Source organism: Macaca nemestrina, chromosome 11 (assembly GCF_043159975.1).
Source record: "Macaca nemestrina isolate mMacNem1 chromosome 11, mMacNem.hap1, whole genome shotgun sequence".
In the NCBI taxonomy this organism is placed as follows: domain Eukaryota; kingdom Metazoa; phylum Chordata; class Mammalia; order Primates; family Cercopithecidae; genus Macaca; species Macaca nemestrina.
Window position 1 is genome coordinate 43,720,136 of NC_092135.1, and position 25,473 is coordinate 43,745,608.

Here is a 25,473-nt window from a genome sequence, read left to right on the forward strand (position 1 = left end):
TATGTTGTGCACACAGTTAAATTTTTACCTAGCTTCTCCAAAGTAACACTTATAGGTTCCCTGCTGTTTTTTATGTAAAAGTATGTAGGATATTGAAATGCAGTCACCTCTCAATCAATTGCATGTGAAATACTCTTCTTGTGAATTCTACATAGCACATTTAAATTGCATAAAACTTTATCTTCCACAAATATTTATGGTGCTTTTTACAGGTTGTAAGCACTAAATACAAATTTATTGAGTAAAGGCCTCTCCCATGTCTTTTGTTAAAATAAACATTATTTTATATTTTGACACAAGAAAAGTCTTGGCAAGCATTTTTTTTCCTGAGAATTTGAGGTAAATGTGTCAAAATCACATGGACAAAATAGCTTTCCATAATAAGTTAAACTGATGAGTTTCATTCCTTGTTCCTGTAAAGATATTTTCACACTGTGAGGGGACAGAAAGCAGGTTTCAGGATAAAATAATTTAGGAAGACATATTAGAGTTAGAGGTCAGTGCATGCAAGTAAAATATAATAACTTTAGCTAAATTAAGTAGATATTTTAATGGGGATGTTGGTGAGGAATTACTTACTGGCACATACGGGAATTTTATAATGCAAAGATAAGAAATACATCAAGTCCCTTTAGAAAGACTAGAGCCCGGTGTATAGTAATACATAAAAACACCATCAGAATGTAGGGAATGTTTTGTTGTTCTCTATGACTTCTCTCTCTCTCTCTCTCTCTCTCTCTCTCTCTCTCTCTCTTTATCTTTCTTTTTCTGCAGATTGGTTGTCTCCGCTTCTTACTATGTGTGTTAAAGTACACTACACTACAATCTCAAATTTTTTATCTCCTCTGCGCAAGAGATCCACCCCAACTGAAACTAGAATTTCTTGGTTTGATTTATAAATTCTGGCAAAAAGAATCTGATTGGCTCCTCTTAAGGCAATTTTCCACCTACATTTTGACTCCTAATGTAATTATTGATTTTGAAGTACTCTATTTACTTGCCTTATATTTAGTGATTCTATAAGACTCAGTTATGAATAACTATTTTATTTATAATTATGACATGGTTCACTACATTGCTTGCATCATCTACAGCATATCACAAATGTGTCTATCATACAACAATGTTAACTTAAAATGTTTGAGAAACTGGTAATAAATTTATGTCAACAGAGCCATGAAAGCATGAACCTTTGAGAAAGGAAGGCCTGAGTTATCCTATCAAGCAAACATCCCAAACATCGAATGAGGACAAAGATAACATTAAGTTGGTAAGTAGAAGGAGAAAGGATAAATATCAACTCTAGCACAGTGACTGAAAAAAAATCGTGCACATTTTCTTCCTTCTTCCTTCAATTAAATTGCTCCTATTTTTTATGTGTTAGTGAATGATAAAATTGCAATTTAATTTTTAGAATATATGACCAGATAAGATTGTGACTGAACTAGAAAAGAAATTGATATTGACCTGTGTAAAGTATGACAAACAAGGGAACTTCGTATCATTCATTTTTGGAAGCGATGAGAACATTCCCATTTAGACAGTAGATAGTTTTAGCATATTAAGCAGAAGCAAAAACACTCTTATTATTTTGTGGTATGATAGTTAATTGTGCATAAAAGTGTGAAGTGGACATTTTGAAGCATATACCTTCTTATAGAAGGTATTGCCTTAAGAATGCAGAAGAAAAATCTCTTTCCATATTTTTGCTCTCATTTAGTGTGGCAGACACTTTAACTGTTTGTGTAGTTTTTTCTTCACTAAAACAAACAAACAACAAACAAAAACAAAACAAAACAAAACCATGGTGTCTAGAGTCAAGGGAGCAGTCAAGCAGATGCTGACTCTAACGAAACAAACGTGAGGCAAATGAAATATAAAGAATGATGGTTCCAAAGAATGGAAAGACCCTGGTTATTTGATGAAAAAGTTGAGCCACTAGGCCAATCCTGGGAGAGTGTATTTCTAGACTTCTTACGGGAGGTAATAAAGCACAAATTATTTCTGTTATTTTGGGTTAAGAAATAACCCAAAATTTGAGTCCTAACCTATTCTAAGTTATACAAATAATAATTCCCCACTCAAACTGGTTTCCACATTACACTTCTAATTGATAATTACCTTATTAGTAATTATCAATTAGATAATTGATAATTACCTTATTAGTGCAACCTTCCCTGACAACCCAATGTATTTAGGAAGCCTTACCTGACACTCTCCATAGAAGCTTTATTTATTAACAGTCAAAAACTAGAAAAAAAAATTTTTTTTAAATCAAGTGTTGTGAATTACCCAAATTTCCCCTGCCAAAATCATTAACGCTTCTTAATTACAAAGGGAAAAGCAGTACTTTCACAGTGTCTAACAGGAGCAACCCCTTAATCAAGTGATCAAATCCTGGGACCAGTGGGCATCACATGCTCCCTGGGAAGAGCATGCTATCATTCCTGTGGAGGTCCTGCCACAAATCATGGTTTGAATGTAACAATATGAAACATCAAAGGAATGTAAATTCAATTACAAATAAACTTTATGTTCTTCTCAAAAAGATCAAGGTCAAGATAGAGACTGAGGGAAAGAGTCTGAAGAGATATGGCAACAAACTGCAACAAGTGATCCAGAGTAGACCTTGAGCTGTGGAAAAAAACAAATGCAGCACATTTTTAGGATTATTGACGCAATTTGAATACAAATTGTGGATAGAACTGTATGATCCTGTGTGAAGGAATTAATACATTCAATGATGTTAATGTAAACAGGCACCACATCTCCAAGTTATTGTCAAATGTTTCTGAACAAACTTTTTTGAAATTGCATGAAAATAAAAGTTAAAACACCACACACACATACACACAGACATGCTTTAGCTCAAACACCATTTTTCTTTATCTCTCAGTCTGACATAGATGTTTTGTCTCCCACAATACCCTGTACATGCCACTACCTTAGCCTCTTTCATGCTATATTATAATCATCGATTTGTCTCTTTTCCTACGGGAAGCAAAACTATTCAAGGGCAGAAACTGTCATATTTGATTTTGAATCTTAGGTTATGGCACACAGCTTGTTATAGTTGTGAACCTAATAAGTGCTTATTGAGTAAGCATAAATAGATACATACATTTGCAGAAATATACATTCCATGTGAAGTAGGAACATTATTATTAATAAAATAATTTGCAAATCTGCAATATTATGCATTTGTTAAATCATCTGTCTAACTATAATTTAAGGTGAACCTTTGACTAATTTTAGAAGACCCAATGTTCTAAGCTAAAATACTTTTAATATTCAGATTGTTATAAATACAAGTTTGCACACCAGTGATTCCTTAGATATATTTGAAAACAGAAAAAATGTTGTAAACAAAACAAAAAGATGGCGTACAAATCTTAGGACAGCCTACCACTCAAATATCATTGCTTCAATATCAGTGCATCACTTAGTAGGAAGAGAAAATAATTGCTTTACCTTTCTGCCTTTTTTAAAGTTTATATCTCATCCCATCTTTGCCTGGTTTTCTCTTGTCCATCTTTAGGCACATTATACGTAGTTGTCTTGTCCCATTAACTAATTTCTGCCAGGTTTGTCTTGCAGGAAAAGTATACTGTGCTCAAATCTTCGTGTTTTTTTTAATTGTTTACTTTAGGTTTTATAGTTTAGGTCTCTTACCACAAGAAGCAGTATGTTAGAAGAAAATTATGATTCCCCATTCCTAATTTTATCTTCCATATAGAGGAAGAATGTCTCTCTATGCTTTTCCTCCCTTTACCCCAGATGCAGGCACTTCAGTTGAGGATTAAAGTCAGCCTACTCTAATAGGTTCCAAGCCTATTCCTCTTGGAAATTTTTTTCCCTTCAAGGAGAAACACAGACTATCTCTACCTCCTGTGGCTGACTTTTCTCTACCAACTTTATTCTGGCTGGCCCCAGGTGAGTAATTCAACCTAAATTCAATGGTCAGTAGGTAGGTTCAAATAACTGACTCTAAATAAAGGCCTCCCATCTGGTCTCCTAGTAGATAAGGTGATACTTTGACTTCCTCTCCATTCCTTTATTTCTCTATTAGTTTTAAGAACTCTATTGCATGAGAGGGGTGATACTTATTGGATAAATCCTTAGACTCCAACACAAGAGAATGTGACAGATGTTGTACATTTTTAGCTCTAATAAAGTTTGGTGACAGAATCATCCCGACTGATCTTCTATAACTTCTCTAAACAGTATATTGTGGGTTACTTGTTAAGAATGGGCTCCTTTATAGAAAAGGAAGCTAAAGAGAAGGATGTCAGTGTCAAGGCACATCCAAGTACTAGTGTGAAGCAAATCTACCCAGGTTCTACATAAAACTAACTTTATTATGGCATTGTCAGATATTATTATTCTTGAGATCTATAGCTGAGAAATTCTTATTTTTATCAAGATGCAAATGAGATAAAAATCCCCGAGGAGAAGCTGTACTTCCAGGCCTTCTTTGGGATTCCTAGAACTATAATATCCCACAAATAGAGTTTTCCATGGTATATTCTCAGAAAGTTTAATATGGATCACATGAAAGTAGTTGGAATACTGAGAAATACTGGGTTATACAGTATAAATCAGGCGTATCTCTTACAAACTATTATTATATAACTGAATGCTGTTAATCTCTGAGGCATGAAGATGGTATGCACTGTTCCTGTTCACTTTGGAAGTTTCCTCCTAAGAGATTTGCCTCACTTGTAATTACCAGGAGTAAAGAGAGAGGCTGACTGCCTTGCTGTTTCCGGCAGGAGCACATGGCGTATATATAACTTTCACTGGAGGGACTTCAGAGCCAGGGTGCGGACCTTGGCTTTGCCTAGCGAGGAGTACTATTTTATCAGTTTTCCCAGGAATGGTCAGGCTCTAGAGGACTCATTAATGCTAAATAAACTTACAGGAAACAGATTTATAAAGCAGAATGCCAATTTATTCACTTACACAGAGCAACATGCTGCACTATGTAACAGAATACTTGCATCAGCTGGCAAGTATATGCTCCTTCCCAGTAAAAAAAAAAAAAAAAAAAAAAAAAAAAAAAAGTCTTCTTGGGAAATCAAAATAAGATCAGATGGTTTTTGTAGATCAGATGGTTTTTGTGGTGAGTCAAGAGGTGAAACAAAGGGAGTTGGATGATATTAGAGAATATTATGTTCACGTAGTGGTAGATGAGGTGGCCTTCTGCATTTCAGGTTTATACCTGCCGAATAGTGAAAAGCAGTATCACCAAACTGGCTGACTACCCCTTTGAGTTATTGCTAAATAAGCACGGACAGATTTTAGTATTTACTTAAAAAAGAAACAATGTTTCTTATCGCTTAACATAAGATTCTGTTATTTCAATGTAATGGTTATTTCACACAATTAATTACTTTCTAGCTTATCTACCATTACTTACATTCTTGATTACAGTCTCCCTTATAAAATATTGGAAAGAAAATTTCATGGCTCTCTTATTCATCTTATCAAGACATGTAAAGTCGCTTCTTAGAGAGGGTTGCTTCTACAAATGGCTAATCTCATCTGTGTTGTGTTGAATGAGATCAGCTTCAATATTCAATGTAATGAGTATTGAAGGGTTCTTTCTACTTAAGAAGTATGATATCAAATACACACTACATAACTAAAATAATCTCTTTATTTCTGCTGTTGAGATTTTATACCAAAAATGTTTTGTTTCTTTTTAAAGGGAGTATAGCTGAGGTATACTCAATTGCAAACTCAGACCTGTTTGAAAGATGGTCATATTCAATATAGAACATACTTATAAGGTGTCTTATATGTCCAGGCATTGTGGTTGGCATGGTGACTTAAAGGTGAATACAATTCAGAATGCAATTTCAAGGCTATATTTAAGGTATTAAATATGGATCAGAACTTATTCTAAGGTTGAACAAATGACCATATAGCCTATTATCCACTCATTTCAGAGGGTATGAGAAATAAATTGGTTTACTTTAAAAAGTTTTCCTCATGACTGGTTGATTCTTCACTTCCTACCATTAATATCTTATCCTTTTATAGTACAATGTACTTTGTCTTGAGTACAAATTTTCCTGAAAGAATTTACCCTGCTATGGGCTATGTGAAAGTTGAAACAAAGATAATAGAAAGTGAGATCCTTGACTCCACAAGACACAGACTAGAGAAACATTGCACTAAAAGTCATGAAACACAGTATTTTCTGAACCTAGCTCTCTGCCGTGTCACCTTGGATGAGTCATTTATCCTGTGTGGATTTCAATTTCCTTATCTTAATAGGATGGTTATAAATTCAAATGACCATTGCTGGAGGGTAGATATCCAAGTGATTGAACTGGGCTGAAGTTAAGAGATTAAAAAGTTATGGGGGATTCTGGCTTATTAAAGAAACAAAGATAAATCTAGAGCCTGACAAATTTGTCAGTTATCGGGGGAAAATCCCACCCCAATATTTAACCATGGGTTCTTTTCTATTTCTGTAAGCATCTCAGCTGGTTTGAGAAATAAAGGGAAAGAGTACAAGAGAAAGAAATTTTAAAACTGGGTGTCCAGGGGAGACATCACACGTCGGCAGGTTCCATGATGCTCTCTAAGCCATAAAAGCAGCAAGTTTTTATTAGCGATTTTCAAAAGGGGAGAGAGTGCACGAATAGGGTGTGGGTTACAGAGATCACATGCTTCACAGGGCAATAGAATATCACAAAGCAAGTGGAGGCAGGGTGAGATCACAGGACCACAGGATGGGGCGAAATTAAAATTGCTAATGAAGTTTCTGGCACACATTGTCATTGACAACATCTTATCAGGAGACAGGGTTTGAGAGCAGACAAACTGTCTGACCAAAATTTATTAGGCGGGAATTTCTTCATCCTAATAAGCCTGGGAGCACTACAGGAGACTGGGGCTTATTTCATCCCTTCAGCTTTGACCATAAAAGGCGGCTGCCTCAAGGGGGCCGTCTATAGACCTACCCTCAGGGCACATTCTCTTTCTCAGGGATGTTCCTTGCTGAGAAAAAGAATTCAGCGATATTTCTCCTATTTGCCTTTGAAAGAAGAGAACTATAGCTCTGTTCTGTCCGGCTCACCAGCAGTCAGACTCCAAGTCTTATCTCCCTTGTTCCCTGAAGATTGCTGTTATCCTGTTCTTTTTTCAAGGTGCCCAGATTTCATATTGTTCAAACACACATGCTCTACAAACAATTTTTGCAGTTAACGCAATCATCACAGGATCCTGAGGAGACATACATCCTCCTCAATTTACGAAGATGACGGGATTAAGAGATTAAAGTAAAGACAGGCATAGGAAATCACAAGGGTATTGATTGGGAAAGTGATAAGTGTCCATGAAATCTTCACAATTTATGTTCAGAGACTGCAGTAAAGACAGACATAAGAAATTATAAAAGTATTAATTTGGGGAACTAATAAATGTCCATGAAGCCTTCACAATTTATGTTCTTCTGCCATGGCTTCAGTCAGTCCCTCCATTCAGGGTCCCTGACTTCCCGCAACTGTCGGTGGTTGACTTAGTTGTAACACTCATCGGGTATCATATTTAGTAACATTTTCTATACTCCTGGGAGTAGGTTGGTAGGTTAAGCATAATGATGTTGTGATGGTTAATTTTATGTATGAACTTGATTCATCATGGTGTACCCAGATTAAACATTATTTCTGGGTGTGTCCGGGAGAGTGTTTCTGGATAAGATTAACATTTGAATTTGTGGACTCATTACAACAGATTGCCCTTCCCAATGTGGGTGGCCATCATCCGATCAATTCAGGACCTCAGTGGAATTAAAAAGTGGAAGAAGGAACTTGATTCTTTTTTCCTGACTCACTGGTTGAGCTGGGATATCTCATCTCATCTTCTCCAGCCCTCAAAGTGGAATTTACACCATCAAGTCCCCTGGTTCTCAGACATTCCAATTCCAACTGAATCATACAACTGGCTTTCCTGGTTCTCCACCTTGCAGGGAGCAGATTGTGAGGCTTATAACCTCTATAATCACAAAAACCAATTTCTCATAATAAATATCTCTCTCTCTCTCTCTCTCTCTCTCTCTCTCTCTCCTGTTCTGTTTCTCTGAAGAACCCTGACTAATAAAAATGGGTACTCTATATGCTTTAGGACTTTGTCCAATATTACATGGTAAAATTGTGAAAGAAATGAGAAAGGGTTAGAGAACACAAAACCAGAGAAGTTTAGATCTCAAGATACTTTAGAGGTCAGAAAGTATTTTGCCTTACATTGTAGAAGGGAGAACTAAGGCCTAGAGTAAATTACTCACTAATTTAGGTTTCTTAATTCTGGTCTGGGTGGAGGCCAACAGCCTAGACTCTTACTGGGTCTCTTTTTCCAACACTCTGCTATCTCCTGTTAAGACACGGATGTAGAGAATTGTAGGAAATCTAATGATTGTCTAGTTCAATCTCTTCAATTTTTTTATATTACAGCTGCCAATAACCCAGCAACAGAGCTGTAGCTACAAACAAAGTATACTCAGAAGCAGCAGGTATTTATATTTCACATATTTGATACTTTTTTTTTTACTTTATGTAAGAAATGATACAAATGAAAGCAATAGTCCTGAAGTCTAAATATTCTGAACAACTGTAATTTAATTTTAAATATGTTCCACATGTAATATAAACTCCCAATTATGAAATATTGTGTTTAGTATGTCCAAACATTCAAGATGTGGGATGAAGACTTTAATCTTGTTTCTTCTATTCAAATTCTGATTCTATCACTGAGAAGTAATCATTAGAAGAGGTCATGCTTATGTTATTATACAATTTCATCTCTTAATAAACACACATTTATTTCTCTATTTATATGTAAAAGCATATTATGTCAGCCATATACTTCTCTTAATTCTGCTGATAGAATATACATCAAAATTCTCATAAGTTTACTGGTTTTGAGAACAACACTAATTCTTGTATGCTGTGCAAGCCATTGCTATTTCAAGCTTTTTCCATTGGTGTCTCTATTTTTTGACAAATGTACTATTTGATCATTGTTAAATGTGCTAAAATTATTTCATGAAATCTTGTATAGCTGCAGGTTGTTCAGAATAGGAGATAATAATCTTTTGTTCATCATGATGGAAAGGTTCTGTGATCATGGAGATAGCTATCAATATTCACATTTGTCATGGAATTATTCACCTTTGAGAGGCTACCCAAATTTTTTTCATAAGGATATAACTGCTAAAAATATAATAGAAAAGGACAGTGATTTGCTACCAGTGAGTACTTCTGAAAGGTAATCTGAAGTCCAGATGGTCATCCGCCTGTGGACATAAAACAACTAAGCAAACAAGCTCCTGAGTAGTCAATATAGTCATTTTACTGAAGTAAATAAACAAGTCCTATAAAGTCTATCTCAAAATGTAACATTTGCCTTTACTTGTGTATTTTCAGCCTAGATATAGGGGTTAAATTGTTAATGCTTTACTTTCACTTCCTTAAATTTTTTTTTTTTGATCAAACTTTGCTTTTTCTCTCCCTGGGGAACAACAAATGGACAGCTTTCCTCTCTTGTACTCCTCCTTCCATTACCATCACAGCAGAATGCATCTGAGACTGTAATAATTCAGTGATGAAATACAAAATGTCGCAATGCCATCTCTCTTAAAGTGAACTGAGATTTTGTTATGCCATTTTAGGTGCACTAATAGCAACTCAAGTCCCATGGAGTATCCTAATGTGAATTTAATGAGCTGATAGCATATAAATGACAGTACTGTGAGGGTGAAGGTGACATAACCTTTTTCTTCCTATTTGATGTTTGTCTTTGAAAAACTACAGATCTGTTCAAAATGCACTGCATTATTACTAAGTGGCACATCACTCACCAAAGAAGCTACTATTGTTTTAGCGTTTAAGAACATTTTTTTCTCTTACTGGAACAAGCACCGAGAGCAATTTTTTAATCATTAGGATAATAAAAATCTGAATAGTCTTTTCTCTGAACAAACACAAATTATGTAGTGTTCTGGTGTCTATTTTGCCATGGGCTGATTGTCTCCAGTGACAAATATTTGAACATCACAGTCAGTGATGTAGCACTACTAAATTGGACTTTAAAATAGTAAAACTATCCTTCATGATATGAGGTATTATTTGAGGATGTTATCAAGATAGTACTTACGGAACCTTTGCCAATTACAATTGATTCCTCAGTTTAGTTCAGACTTCCAGGATGGTCCTTTGGTTGTGAAAATCCAGGTAACCAAGTTAAATTGAAAGTACCATGATCTGTCCCAGGAACATACTGCAAATGGAACAAGGGGAAAGAGTTTCCACATTTTTTAAAATAGAAGAAAATAAAAATAACTGAATATCTCTGATGGTGATCAGTAAGCATGAATATAGAAATACTTTGTAAAAGTTCAGTGGAATTTATATTCTAGAAGTACTTGGTATATATCAGAGCATGCTGGTGGGTTTTAAGATGGAATGTGGGTCAAAGATTGACAAATAATGAATAAGAATGAAAGACCTGTATACCCATGTGTCTCTAGAATGAACATCGTTGATATTCCTCTCATTTAAAAAGAAAATATACACCTCAAATATTTTTTACAACTCTTTGAAATTTTTAAGTGCATTTCCTTAATTTATCAATGAAGAAAATGGGATCAAAGGTATTGCATTACTTTCTGAAGTCTCAAGACTAGTTTGAACAACAGAGCCAAGCAAGATTAGAACACTCAACTTCTGATTCTCTGCTCATTTTTCACGGCTCCTTCAAGACATGATAAAGACATGAAATATATGTGACTTTTAGTATATGTCATTCATGCAGGTCTAAATAAATAACATGGAATCTGATCTGAATTGAAGTTGACATGTTAAACTATGAGGTTAAACATCTTTTAGCAAAATCTATCACAACTCAAGAAGTCTTATACAATTAGCTCTCCAAACAGAAATATACTATGGATTGTGTTTTATGAATATAAAAATTAAGCAGCTTAAGAGTCTCGAAAGTTTAGATTTTGGCAAAGTTCAAAAATCTTTTGGTTGCCAGGTGACAAAGCAAAACATATCACATATGCCTAACAACGAACATGTACATATTTTGCCTTTCCAAGGTTTCTAGGGCTGGTCAGGCATAGTGATGCATTACTGCTGAAGGAGCTTCCAGCAGGGACAAATGTTTATCTGCTTCAAAAAGCATTTTCTTAATCCTTAACAAAAACAACCCAATATTTCTCATCGTTTAATGATTGAGTAAAGGTTGATGCTACCCAAGAGAGATTGTGTTCCACTTTATATTTGTACTGTCTCAAGAACAGTGTTTACTAAATGAGAATCACTAATTATAACATGATGGCACGTAATTAAATATATGCAAGTATTTTTTTTTAATTCCCCCACCATGGACTGTAAAAGCATTGTAATGTTGGGTGTATCTATTGCCATTAAAATATCAAATTATTTCTGTTACTTTTAGAAATAATATTAAAGTCTGAGTATTATGTTGCATTTTACATATATTTTAAATGTATTTTCTAAGCTTAAAAAATTTCTTTGAGGCAAAAGACCAGTCAAAACATCTTTTATTATATTTAATGCTTGGCAAAAATAAAAAGGTAGACAGACGTGTTATTCACAGGCAAATTCCAAAGAGGATATTAATTACAAAATAAATCAATGCTTACTGAAGAACAATTATAACCTCTGCTCACTTAAAAGTCAACAGCTGATTTATTGGTTACTCATGGCAATGCAATTTTAGGAAAAGTGAAACAAAAGTTATATTTGACTTTTTAAAAGCACCTAGGTTTAAATTTCTATTTTTTTAATATTTAGACCAAAATGGAATTAAAATGTAGTAATACAAAGAAAAGAGTAACCATTATGAAAGATTTGAAAAAAGAGCAACGCTGGCATTTTCTTGAGTCTTTTTTTTTTCTTACAATTATTTTAAACTGTTTTCTGTAGATATGACATTTTTGTCATGGGCCATAGCACATTTCTAGGTTCATTCTACACTCAGTATGAAAAATTATCTTCAATAATTTTATAGGACAATATTTTAACAACACTATATTGATTTCAAAAAACGAATTAAGTGTTAAAATTTGTAAGAGTAAGCATTCTGTTAATCCCTAATAGTAATGCTGAGTATTTTACAATAGATTAATGCCCTGAAAAGTATGAATCAAACTGCTGATATTCCTTAAAATCCATGTTAAGTTGGTTCTCAAGGAGATTTTCCTGATAATTTGGACCAAATGTACTGTCATGGTGCTTTGTTAGATAGATTTTATTTAAATACTTTGAACAAATGCTTATTTTGTTTTCCGAATAACAAATAATCCAATGCAGAGAAATATACTCTAAAAGGTAAACATCTTCCATAATTCTACCTCATGAAAAGACCCTTTGTCAACAAGTGTATGCATATTCCTTCAATTTTCATTTTTTCTGTATACATTAACAATTTTCTAATTTTTATGTGAAATGAGATTATACTTTTCATATTGTTCTTCAATACACTTTTCTTCACATAGCAATGTATTCAATATATCTGACTTATTTCTTAAGATAAGCTTAAGAAATTAATATATCTACATATATTCATATATCATATCTATATGATGAATTACTTTAATCAGCCTCATTGATGGACATGGGTATTTAAAAATTGGTAATATAGCACATAAAAATGCAATACACTTTTATATATGTACATATATTGTGGAGGCATTTTTACAGAATAAATTCCTGGAAGAAGCAATGCTGGGTCAAAGCATATGTAGAGATTCAATTTTGGATTTATTGTCAAGTTTCTCTCCAAAAGAGTTGTAATCACTTGTTCTCCAAGTGACAGTTTATGAAAGCAACTACAATTACATCAACTCTGGATGTTTTCAAACTTTAAAATATTGTTAATCTGAAGTTTGTTAGAATAACAGTTTTTAAAAATGTTCAATTTATTTGTTTATTACTGAGACAAGTTACTTTTCACCTGTGCCTTGTCTGTTCGTAATATTTTTCAGTGAATTCCTACTGGTATTATGCAAATTAATTTTTTTGTTGGTCTGTAGTAGCTCTTTATATAAAATGGCTATATGAGTCTGGCAATTACATATAAAGCAATTATTTCATCCCAATATATCATTTGGGTTGTAACATTTTTTATGAGTCGAAAATTTCCAAAATTTTTGTTTAGTCAAATGTATCAATTTTTTTATCATATTATATTTTTATTTATTCTCTTTGACATATCCTAACCATTTCTAAGTAACGGGGATTTCAGCAAAAATTCAAGTGAGGACTATCACAGGTCAGGACCAAAATCTCAAGTGGCTGAGATGAGTATGTGTTATAGCTAACATTTCTTATACTTTAATGGGGTGGATCTCTGTTAATGTTGTACTTCTTTAACCTAAATTGTCGCAAAAATAAAATAAACCTTTGTTTTCAAGAGTCTGACGGCAACACACTCAGTGAGCCTGGCTGACGTTATTGATCACGGAGAAAATTTCTGTGAGGAACAAAGGCAGCCACTGGTGCTTTTAACTGGATATGTATTCTGGGTACTGCAGGGTGGGGTTTTGTTTGTTTGTTTTAGTGTTAACTAAGTGGAAATCCTAGTTATTATTTCACCAATTGGCCCTTGTTGACAGTCGTCTGATACCTGACCTAGTGCTGACGGCTATAGATTTATTTCTTAAAAATACCTGTGCTGTTCTGCAGGAGGATTCTGCTGCCTTTGCAAATCCCACAGAATCTCAGGCAACTTTCAAAGTAGCTCAGGACTCTGAGGAAGACAGGGAATAAAGCTTGGTGGTTCTCAATTCAAAAGGAGATAGATTTTAATTTAATTTTAGAACCTGTGGTTAAAGCGCGGTACAAAACCTAAGAAAAAAAATAGTTTTCCTCTTTTAGACTGGAAATAGAATGTCAAGAAGTGCAAGAAAAGTCCTTTCCCACTGCAACACAATATAAAAGTGTTATACCTCTTTTCACATCTTCTAAACTATGTATTAAGTATCTACATTATTCAAGGGATTATGCCAAGCATAGCATAAAATACAAAGAATGCAATGAAGTAAGGATTATTAGTAGTAGCAGTATTTTTTCAAGAAGATTTTTATACAACTAAACATATGGGCAAAAATAAAATCAAAAACCAAAAGCAGCAGGTAATATAAAAAGAAGACAGGTAAAGTTTGATAGAAGTTTTTAGGAAGAAAGTCTTATTCTTATTAAATGTAAACATCAAACTCTTGTGTGAAAGAAGTGACAATTTCACCAAGTCTTGATGAATAAGAGATTGTTAGGTGTGAAAATATATAAGAAACAGAATCACGTGGAGAGGAAAGGGTTCGAGTTAAAATAAAAATAAAAATAAAAAAACAAAAACAAAAATACAAACAAACAAAAAACTGCTCAGTGCCAGACTCCTTTGACCTCAGACAAAGCAGCATCAATAGTTAAAAGTTCCTCACCATCAGAGTTGACACAATGTCTTAATATCATTAGATTGTTCTTATCTCTTCATTCATTCATACACACACACACAGACACACAAAATTTATATAAGTTTACATAAATATATATAGATAAATGTAGGGATATATTTTTATAAATAAATTGAAATAAGTACTTATATAAATGTACATGTACTCATATTTTTTCAACTCTTGGCTACAACCATGTGTACGAAAGTATTTGAGTAAATTTCTGAAATATGAATGAGAGCTAAACCAGTTGACTTTTATCTGTGATGCCCAGAGTTTGATTTTTTTCTTGTGTTAATGGCTGTTCTTATCATGCAAATAAGATGTCTGATAAACGACAGGCTATAAGACTACATTTTTTCATATATGCTTTTATCATATATGCTATTTATTTAGAGGTTTTATGATCCCTTCTGATGCAAGTGTTTGGATAAGGGTTGGATTAGATTATGAGGGAAAAAAGAATCCACCACCTTTGATTTTCTGCTTATAGATCTGGGTGGAAAGTATGTATAAAAATCAGCACTATTTTTGCTTCTGGGTTCTAATAGGCCCAACATAGCAGAATCCTCACAAGGATAGCCTGAAACATAGAAAAAAATCAATCAAATATTTCAGCGTATGTTCTTTAAAGTACTGTGCAGGAAAGATAGTCATTTTTATCTGATAGCTGCCAGTAGCGGCCCTTCCAAGGACTGTGACCTGAAGCCTAAACAGAGTATATGAAGCCGATTCTTCTGAACAACCAAGTGATGTGCACCATCAGCTTTACATTCACAAGGTGCACAGGTTATCTCTGAGAAAAATGTGTGTATCAGAAAATGGGCATGGTTTGTCCGTATAAACCCCATGTGTACAATAGAAGTCAAGGTGACACACATCAATGGAGAGTGTGTTTGCTGTTTGCCTCCAACCAAGGCCTGTCCTTCTCTGTGGTTCAGTATCTGTGACCACGTCTTAGGTGTCATGAATAAGTAGATAGTAACATCCTATTAAAATGACCCATTCTGATCAATGAAATAAGTGGGAGACAACCTTATGAAGCTCACTTCTGTGTCCCAGAGACCAGGTGTATGTAGTCAGGGATATGGTTTAAATGACCTTTCAATGAGCCTTTAAGCCTGATTATTCCGTCTTTCAAATATGTAGCAATCACTATCCCACAAGAGCTAGATGGAAAGAATCTCATTCCTTAAAATGAGAATATGCCAAATATCATTGGCACTAACTTCCATTAACATTCATTTTACCTTAAAAGGAGAAACGCTAAGAGGAATGCAAATGGCTTAGATAAAAAGAACAAATCTCATGTGGTTTTCTCAAGAGAGAGGCAGATTGGGAAACCCTCAAGAAAACAAAACTTGAGCCATAGAAGCAAATGGTCACTGCAGCAAAACTCAATAAATTCAAGCATTGTGTATACAAGCGGATTGAGTGGCTTTGGAAACCACACCTCCGTCAGTTTATACACATGGATCTGGTCCTGCTGTTACTAGTCAGATTTTAAGCTTTGATTTATGCAGCTTGTGGTATTTGAAGTTTTACTTGACTTTGGATCCATCTTTTTTCCTTTTTTCTTTTTATTTGTTTGCAGTGACAGTATTGTGTCCAAAAATACACACCAGAATTTTATTTATATGTACTTGTAATGTCATTTTATAAATCTTACATATTTAGTATAACTTGGGTGTTCTGAATCAGTGTTAGGCTGAAACAATATGTAAGTCTGTGTAACCTGCAATTATAAGAAATATAGTTACAGGAAAGAAGTGTGGTTTTTTTTTTGTTTTTTGTTTTTTTTTTTTCCTCAGTCTTTTCTGGGAACTCCATATAACTTGTTTATTTACCCCACATTTGATTTATAACAAATTAAATGAATTATCATCATTCCTCAAAATGCAATTATTCCCACAGGTCACAGATCTAAATATGCCATAAGAAGTTCAAGTTATAAGGGACTAAGCTCTTTAGTGCTGTCCAAGTCCTTTAGTTGACAGATGAAAGAATTAACCTCAGAGAGGTTGGTTAAGTGATTTGCACAAAATAGTGTAATTTTTTAATTCTCAAGCTGAATTTACTTACTCTATCTTATGGCCCCTAATCCAGGTTTCTTTTCACTGCAATGTATGTCATGCCAAAAACCCTCAACGTTCTAAATTTAATACTTCCCTTACATTGAGGATAACAAATTTGAACATCAAGGAGCCTGAAGTACCTAACGAGCTGGTTTCTGTGGGACAGGATTGAATCTATTAATTCTACATTTTGTTTTTACCAGCCCCCTCACAATAGTCATTCATCTTAAACACCAAACCAAACAAGAGGGGAAAGAAGAAGAGGAGGGAAAGATAAAATTTTAGTTTTCCAATGGACCAGGTGCTTTAAATATCACAGTAGAAAATATATCTCCCCTTGTGACATTATGAAATTAGGGCAATGGTTGATCTGGGATTTGGAACTCAAATAACAGTACTGAAAACATTTTTAAATTTATTATTATTTTGATTTTACATTACATGATACTGTATCACCTTAATAGGAGATGCTTTATATTTAGGTACCAGTTGCATAATAGCTACCTTTGTAATGGATGATATTGCAGGACCAATCAAGGTCATGGCTTGCCCAGGAACCAAGGTCATATGCATATAATCAGTTAAGTTCTTGAATGTTAATGCATTTCTTTTTAGATAATGTGGAAGATCTTTGAACATTTTTGAATTGTGACACTGGAAATACATTTTGATTTTGAAGTAAGATAATGATGTATATGCATACATTCTGGTCTTCAAAGCAAATACACACTTAACTACTTAATATGTCTTTACAGGTATAATTTTCATTAAGTTCCATTTTCTGCATTATGGGATAAAATATTCAAATGCTGACAGAAACACACCAAGTGTCTCACTGGTGGTTTTCAATACTAGCTGCTTATTAGAATTATTTTGGGAGCTTTAAAAAGTACTGATGCTTGGGGGCCACCCTCAAAGATTTTGAATTAATTAGTCTGGGGTGTTGCTTGAGTACTGGCAAATAATAATAATAAAAAAAATCCCAGGAGATTGTAATTATAGGCAAGGTTAGGAACTACTGTCATAGATGTTTTCATGGCCATGTCTTTAGTGTTATCTGTCCCTGTCTGCTCCTGCCCAATTGACCTGGAGATATGGAAGCCTCTACAATCAGGTTCTGTGGGGATGTCCTCTGTGCCTTAAGAGAAACTGATGGGCCAGGAGCAGTGGCTCACACCTATAATTACAACACTCTGGGAGACTGAGGTGGGAGAATTGCTTGAGCCAAGAAGTTTGACACCAACCTGGGCAGCATAGCAAGACTTTATCCATACAAAAAATAATAAAATAATAAATAATAAATTTAGTTGGGCATGGTGGCATGCACTTGTAGTCCCAGCTACTCCTCAGGAGGCTGAGAAGGGAGGATCACTTGAGCCTGGGAGGTCAAGGCTGCAGTGAGTCACAGTCATGCCACTGACTCCAGCCTGGGTGACAGAGTGAGACCCTGTCTCGAGAAAAATAGACAGAGAGAGAGAGAAAGAGAGAAACTGAAGGGCAGTTTATTAAAAAGGTAAGTGGGATATTGTAAAGAGAGGGCTGAGATTCTTCCCTTTTCTGAATATTCCCAGAAGTAACAGAAATGTCAGAAGTGTTTGAACCAGAGTAACTCCATCTTGAGTAGGGGGTGGGTAAAATAAGACTGAGACCAGCTGGGCTGCATTCTCAGTAAGTTAGGCATTCTAAGTCACAGAATGAGATAGGAGGTTGGCAGAAGATACAGGTCATAAAGACCTTGCTGATAAAACAGGTTGCAGTAAAGAAGCTGGTCAAAACTCACCAAAACCAAGATGGCAAGGAGAGTGACCTCTGGTTGTGCTCACTACTCATTATATGCTTATTATAATGCATTAGCATGCTAAGTGGCACTCTTACCAGTGTCATGACAGTTTACAGATGCCATAGCAACGTCAGGAAGTTACCATATATTGTCTTAAAAGGGGAGAAACCTTCAGTTCTAGGAATTGCCCACCCATTTCCTGGAAAGCTCATGAATAATACACTCCTTGTTTAGCATATAATCAAGAAATAACCATAAAAAATGGACAACTAGCAGCCCTCCTGCTCTACCTATGGAATAGCCATTCTTTTATTCTTTTATTCCTTTACTTTCTTTTATTTATTTATTTATTTATTTATTTATTTTGAGAGACAAAGTCTTGCTCTGTCACCCAGGCTGGAGTGCAGTGCTGCAATCTCGGCTCACTGCAACCTCCGCCTCCCAGTTTCAAGCGATTCTCCTGCCTCAGCCTCCCAAGTAGCTGGGACCACAGCGCATGCCACCACGCCCAGTTAATTTTTTGTATTTTTAACAGAAACGGGATTTCACCATATTAGCCAGGATAGTCTTGATCTCCTGACCTCGTGATCCGCCTGCCTCAGCCTCTCAAAGTGCTGGGATTACAGGCATGAGCCACCGTGCCTGGCCTATTCCTTTACCTTTTAAATAAACTTGCTTTCACTTTATGGATTCACCTCAAATTCTTTATTGTGTGAGATCCAAGAACCCTCTCTTGGGGTCTGGATCAAGACCCCTTTCCGGTAACAGAAACATAGCAAAAGTATCCTCTCTCCAGAGGTCTAAAAAAATTTAGATAAAAAAATTATTATGCAACCATCCTTGAGGTACAATGGCAAAGGAATAGTAAAGCTTCCCTAGCTTAGGATGCATAGTCTATTCACCACCCTTCCAACCCCTTTAGCTTTATTTATTTTAGCATGATGGCCTCGGAGCTCCATTTGCTTCTATGCTCAGCATCCCAGTACTCTCAGGAACTATGCTAAATACATTAAAAGTCAGCCACACCCAAGGCTAATTGATATCTCTTTTCCATGAAAGTTTCAGCTCCATTTCTGTGGTTTGCTGTCATAGGGATCCTTTCATTTCCCATCTTTTAGGATTCACTCACACTAGAATGAAGGTAGAAGAATTCAATGTCTTTCACTACTGTTCATCTCCTCACTTTCTTTTCTTTGTCTTTTTCTCTCTTAGTCAAGGAGTTATTTTCATTTGGAAACTTCAATGTCCATTGTGTGTGCTCTGACCTTCTAAGGTACATTCCTGTATAGCCCTGTGTCACCATCACAAGATACTCTCATTTGTATTTTTCCATTTGCAATTTCATATTCATGCACTGTCTTGGCCCTGAAAAGTTGAAGCCATATTTCTGACAATTCAGGAAAGTAACTTACTAATTGCATGGTGTGCTGGATGCATTGTCTTCACCACTGGGCTTTTTGTTTGCTTTAAGCATCCTGATTGGTTAGAGGAATCATCTGTAAAGCTTATTAAACATACAGTCTTACCTTAGACCCACTTGTGACCAGGGACCGGGAGCTCACATTGTACAAAGCCCCATGTTCAGTGGCCTAGTGAACGAGACTTGGTCTTTAGAGCCATGTAGTTCAAAACTCAGCTGATTACCTTGCTAAGCCTCGGTTTTCTTTTTTTTTACATCTCAAAATAGAGATTAATATGGAGGAATTTGTAAAGATAAAATGAAATTGTCTATATAATGAGCACAGTACAAAGTAAGAACTCAATTATTTTCTTTCTTCTTTCCTTACAGCTTGTAATTAATCACAGTATTTATAGATATGTATAAACAAGAACATCCAGTTTGAAAACCATTTTTTTTGTTACTTTTTTATTCTTCCATCTTCAGAATGTCTCCACTTTCCAAAGCTGCAAGATAAAAAAAGAATCATTGAGTTTCCTGTACTAAGATTATAATTCACATTCAATTTATAGCCATCTAGTCAAAAAAGTGCAAAATCACCTCTTGGTCTTCTCTGCTTTGCCCTATCTTTCTCCAAATGGAAGGGAATGTGCTGTGCTCATCCATTTCGCTGAAACTGACCCGAGGGAGAGAAATTTCCCTTGCCTTTGTCGTTAGAAACCTGTTGCTTTTTTATTCTCTATAGATGGATGCACTGGTTCCATGACTTCACTTTTACTAGGGTCAATTGGGTTTACATTCAGATTGCATTACAAAGCTGTGAATGGTAATACAGATAAAGGAGAAAGCGACAGTCATTAGGCTCTTTTGAACTCAAATTTGCGTGAAGGAAAAAAATAAGAAACAATATTTCTAGACAGAAGGTATCATAGAGTGAGATGTGGAGACTATCTATGTCTATTTCACCCAAGAACTCGCCTTCGGATTTGCACAACCATAGCAATTGACCTCTCAGTTGAGTGTTTTTGAAATATTTTACCAGGAGGGCTATAACCAGTGTATCTAATAGTTTGGTAGTCATATCTTGAGTAACTAGTTGATTCATTGACATGTCTGAAGACTTGGAGTTCTGCTTTAAAACACAGTTACACTCATCACTGACAAGTTCAGCTGAGTAGAATTAATCTGGAAAAAAAAAATATATATATATATACCAGAAAGCTCAAGAAATCAATGAGTAATGGGAGGCATTTACAAAATAAAAACTAATTAGAGGCAGAATGTGACTCTGAGAAATAATAGAGTAATTGGAAAGTACTTGTTGAAGTAGGCAGGCTACTGTAGAACAGCAAATAAATATGAACCTCTACAAAACAAATGTTAACCAGAGATAGAATAATTTCTATCCTTCTGAAAAAACAAAGGAGTTATTTTGAGATAACAATTCAGAGAGGGAAAGCAGAAAACCATTCCTGGAAAAGGCAGGTATAGAGCTAAAAATCTGCCATAGTAACTAGCTTCCCCACTTTTCTATCCTCTGCCAAGTCCTTTTGACTTTCTTTTTTTTTTTTTTTTTCTTTCTTGACATATTTTTCCTATCAAGTCTGCCTTGGACCTAGTTTTCTTTTTCCTTTCCCAACCAAGTGATCTAACTGCATTTTGAAGTTTGATTATCTGTGTCAAGTTATGTCATAACTAGTAATAATCCACAGTCAGGATGCATGTATAGGTTGTATTATTATATACTGTTAACCATCTCAGGAAGTATATGTAATGACTCCTAGATTATAAAGATTTTGTATTTACCACCACTCCAATGTGTCCATAGTTATCTTTTGGTTACAAAGTTCCTGTCCCTCTCCAAGTCGCTGCCAACACCTCTGCTCTCTCAGTGAAGTCAGAGCTTCTGCCATTCATCTTTTCCATCTCCATATAAATTTATTTTTAAATAGCTATGGAATTAAGATATGATACCAGCTTATAGCCTCCAATCTCACTTTGAATAAAGTCCCCAAATCTTTAGCATGTCCTTCCTACCTTGGTTCTTTATAATCTCCCCACTTACCCTCATTCCTCTTCAGCCACACTAGTCTACTTGCTCTTCCAGAAATACGCCAAGTTCACTCCCTCCTCAGGCCCTGGCACTTGTTTTGCTCTATGCTTTGAAACTCTTGCCTAATACGTTGTTCAGATGTCTCCTTAAACATCCTCTCTAAATGGCCCTCTCAGACCACCTTATCTGAAAAAGCACCACAGTCACTTTTATCATCTCACTCTGTTCTCTTTTCCTTCTTGATTCCTATCAATCTGACATCCAATTTGTTTTATTTGTTGACATTTTATTTTTACTCCCTCCATGGTGAGCATGTAAGCTCTTTGAAAGTAGGGACCCTGACAGTTTTCTTCATGTCTCTTTCTCTATATTTATAACGGTGCTTGGAATATGGTAGGGTTCAGAATATAGACTGAATGGATAAATGAATGAATAAATGAATGAAACACCTTCTACTGCATTCTGAGATGTTTGGGAGCAGTGAACAAACAGCACATAAAATAAACTACCTTGGCCACTGCTGTGACTCATGCCTGTAATCCCAGCACTTTGGAAGGCAGAGGTGGGTGGATCAGGAGGTCAGGAGTTCGAGACCAGCCTGGCCAACATGGTGAAACCCAATCTCTTCTAAAAATACACAAATCGGTTGGGTGTGGTGGCGGGCACCTGTAATCCCAGTTACTCAAGGAGCTGAGGCAGGAGAATCATTTGAACCCAGGAGGCGGAGGTTGCAGAGCAGAGATCATGCCATTGCACTCCAGTCTGGGCGACAGGGCAAGACTCTGTCTCAAATAAACAAACAAACAAACAAACAAACAAACTCCCTTATATATGACCAATATTTAACATAATTCTATAAAAGAGAATGAACGAACAAATGAATGAATACAATAGCTATTTGATTAACTAGAAATTGTTTTGTTTTTTTTTTTTAGACGGAGTTTCACTCTTGTTGCCCAGGTTGGAGTGCAGTGGCACCATCTCAGCTCAACACAACATCTGCCTCCTGGGTTCAAGCGTTTTTCCTGCCTCAACCTCTGAAATAGCTGGGATTACAGGCATGTGCCACCGCGCCCGGCTAAGTTTGCATTTTTAGTAGAGATGAAGTTTCTCCATGTTGGTCAGGCTGGTCTCGAACTCCCAACCTCAGGTGATCCACACGCCTTGGCCTCCCAAAGTGCTGGGATTACAGGCATGAGCCACTGCACTGGCCTAACTAGAAATTCTTATTCTCTATGTGCAATTTAGTGTATTTGAGAGATTTTCTATAAGTGTTAGTAACACAGAGGAACAATGAGGGAGTACCATTGCTGGGGCTTCTGGATTACAAATAAGATTTTTAATTTCTACATTATAATTTTTTTACAGAAACGGCCAACAGATATGCGTGTAGCAGCCTGAAGAATGACCAATACCGTTGCAAGTAAAGGGGAATGACAGCTGTGTTTCATGAGCCCTGGAATTTCTACTAAATTATGTGATATTCTGGGGCTTTTCCAATTCTTTGGGGTGAAGTGAGTCGAATCCTGATCCAATCTTACTTTTGGAAAGTTTGTTATTTTTCAGTCAGACAAGCCATATATTATCATTACATACCAATAAGATATTTGTATGTTCTATTATATTCTAAACATTTTAGAATTATAGGAGTCATTAGGTCATGCAACATTTGCTACATTTCTTTATACTCTCAATCCTGTTTATTGAAATAAAGTATGATTGCATATGTATTGCTAATTGGAGTTTGTCCTTGTTGAAAAATAATGATACATTTAAACTTTTTGCTTGAAATTTTGTACTAAAGAAAAGTTTAAGGATACCTTGTTCATTATTCTACAGAATGACTAATACCTAAAGACAAAAGAAAAAAATAACTTTGAGAGGAAGACATTTGGTATTACAAAAGCCTTTTGATATTTGATTCTGAAATCACTAGTTGTCCGAGCCAAAAAAAAAAAAAAATGGTTGGGGAGTGTGGAAATCCAATCTGGTATACTAAGATTCAGTTCAAAGCTAACAGCTTACTACTCTAAATTGCCTTTAAATTCACTAATATTCTTGAGACTGATTTTATGAGTGTGTTAGTTTGCAGTAATTCATGTGGTGTTTATACTACCAATATGTACCCTACTTGATCTCTGACTCTTCCAGAAACTACCACCAATAGATTATCCATACGTTACATATTCATGGTTATCAGTGCATCATTTGGACTTGATGGATTTCTCTTTTTTAGCCGTTTAAAATTGTAAGGCAGTGTTTAAAGGCTCTGGACACTCTGAATGAGGAAACACATTCCATTAACTGTAATCAGAATAATACTTTTTGTCAGGTGTTACTATTTGTCACTGACCTCATCTTTATAGGCCAGTTCATTGCATGGTCTGAATTTCAACTCCAGTGTCATGCTTGCTATTTGCAAAATGCTGTGCAGAACTTCTCTTCTTGCCTGTAGACAGCAAAGTTAAACTGAAATAAGAAACTTGACAAAGATTTCAAGAAGCAAGATGATGTGAGTATGTGTGTGTGCAAGTGTATGTATGTATTTTGAGATCTAAAGATAACCAGAACCCTTCAAACATAAATCAAGGAGTGAATGATTTGCATGGCAAACCAACATTTAGTTTACAGGAAAGAAAGAAAGAAACATGTCAGTATTTTCATTTGTCCCATTCAAATCTGATCTCTTAGGAGCTGTGTTAGAGCGCAATTTGTTCAAATATATATGTTTTATGATTTGTTGTATTTGCAAATTCTAGTTAAAATATTTAGTTTGTACCCATGTAGACTGGATTATTTCTGTGAATTTGGGCTCCACTTATATGACTTTTCCTTTTTTGTGGGACAGTTAGCTGATTAGATTTCTAACATACCTTTCATTTTCATTTTCTCTTACCTCTTGGGTTTATCTCCACCTCTTACATTTTAATGTATCAGCAAGTATAATTATTTAAGTTTGAAGTTCAAATAAATGTAAAGTTTAAATGTTTATCATTTTTTCCTTTATAAAGCTTCTTTTTTCAATTTTTTTTTTAATATCCCTGAAAGGTTAAAGGATTTGGGTTAGTGTCACATGACTGGTTATTGATAAATATAGAACTCCAGACCTGGAAGGATGCATGAGGTTCAGCATAAGCTGCAACACTTGTTATTGAACTACTATATTTGATATATACTGTTTTATTTAACAAAACAATAATATGATATTGATTTTATAGCTTTTTCATATGTATTTCTAAAAGATCCACCAAGCAAACACTAAGATCTAATTCTCAAACCACATATATGTTATTTTCAGCTGTGGTTAGAGATCCAAATATGAAAATGGGGCAGTAAGACCCACAGTAGATGTCATAAAGAAATCTAATAGAATTAGCCTTAGCTATTCTGTCTTTTGTAATAACTTGAGATGGCAATTATTTTTGCCTTACATCAAGTTGCTACAATTCAAGTATTATTGAATTACAATATATGTTTAAATAAAAATGGTAAATCTTCAAGCTTATTACAAGGGCAGTATATTATAGAATTGAACTAGATGCTAATACATAACAGCATTTGCTTTATATGCCATATGATTTATATTTACATCTCAGAAATGAATTCCACAATCATCTTATATTAATCAAGACTCAAAAAAGTGTCCTAAATCTCCCAATAATTTTCCTCTTTTTG

The 25,473-nt window shown here is 35.1% G+C and overlaps 1 long non-coding RNA gene across 2 annotated transcripts; it reads left to right on the top strand.

Moving 5' to 3' along the window:
* The first annotated feature begins 1,190 nt into the window (after positions 1-1,190).
* Positions 1,191-23,485, top strand: LOC105492628 (uncharacterized). Of its 2 annotated transcripts, none has more exons than XR_011609539.1 (4): positions 1,191-1,270; positions 8,463-8,521; positions 22,734-22,856; positions 23,167-23,485. It is a non-coding gene; the product is annotated as an uncharacterized lncRNA (long non-coding RNA). The 2 variants fall into 2 exon arrangements; XR_011609538.1 differs by lacking the exon at positions 1,191-1,270 and adding an exon at positions 7,955-7,991.
* The last annotated feature ends 1,988 nt before the right edge of the window (positions 23,486-25,473 follow it).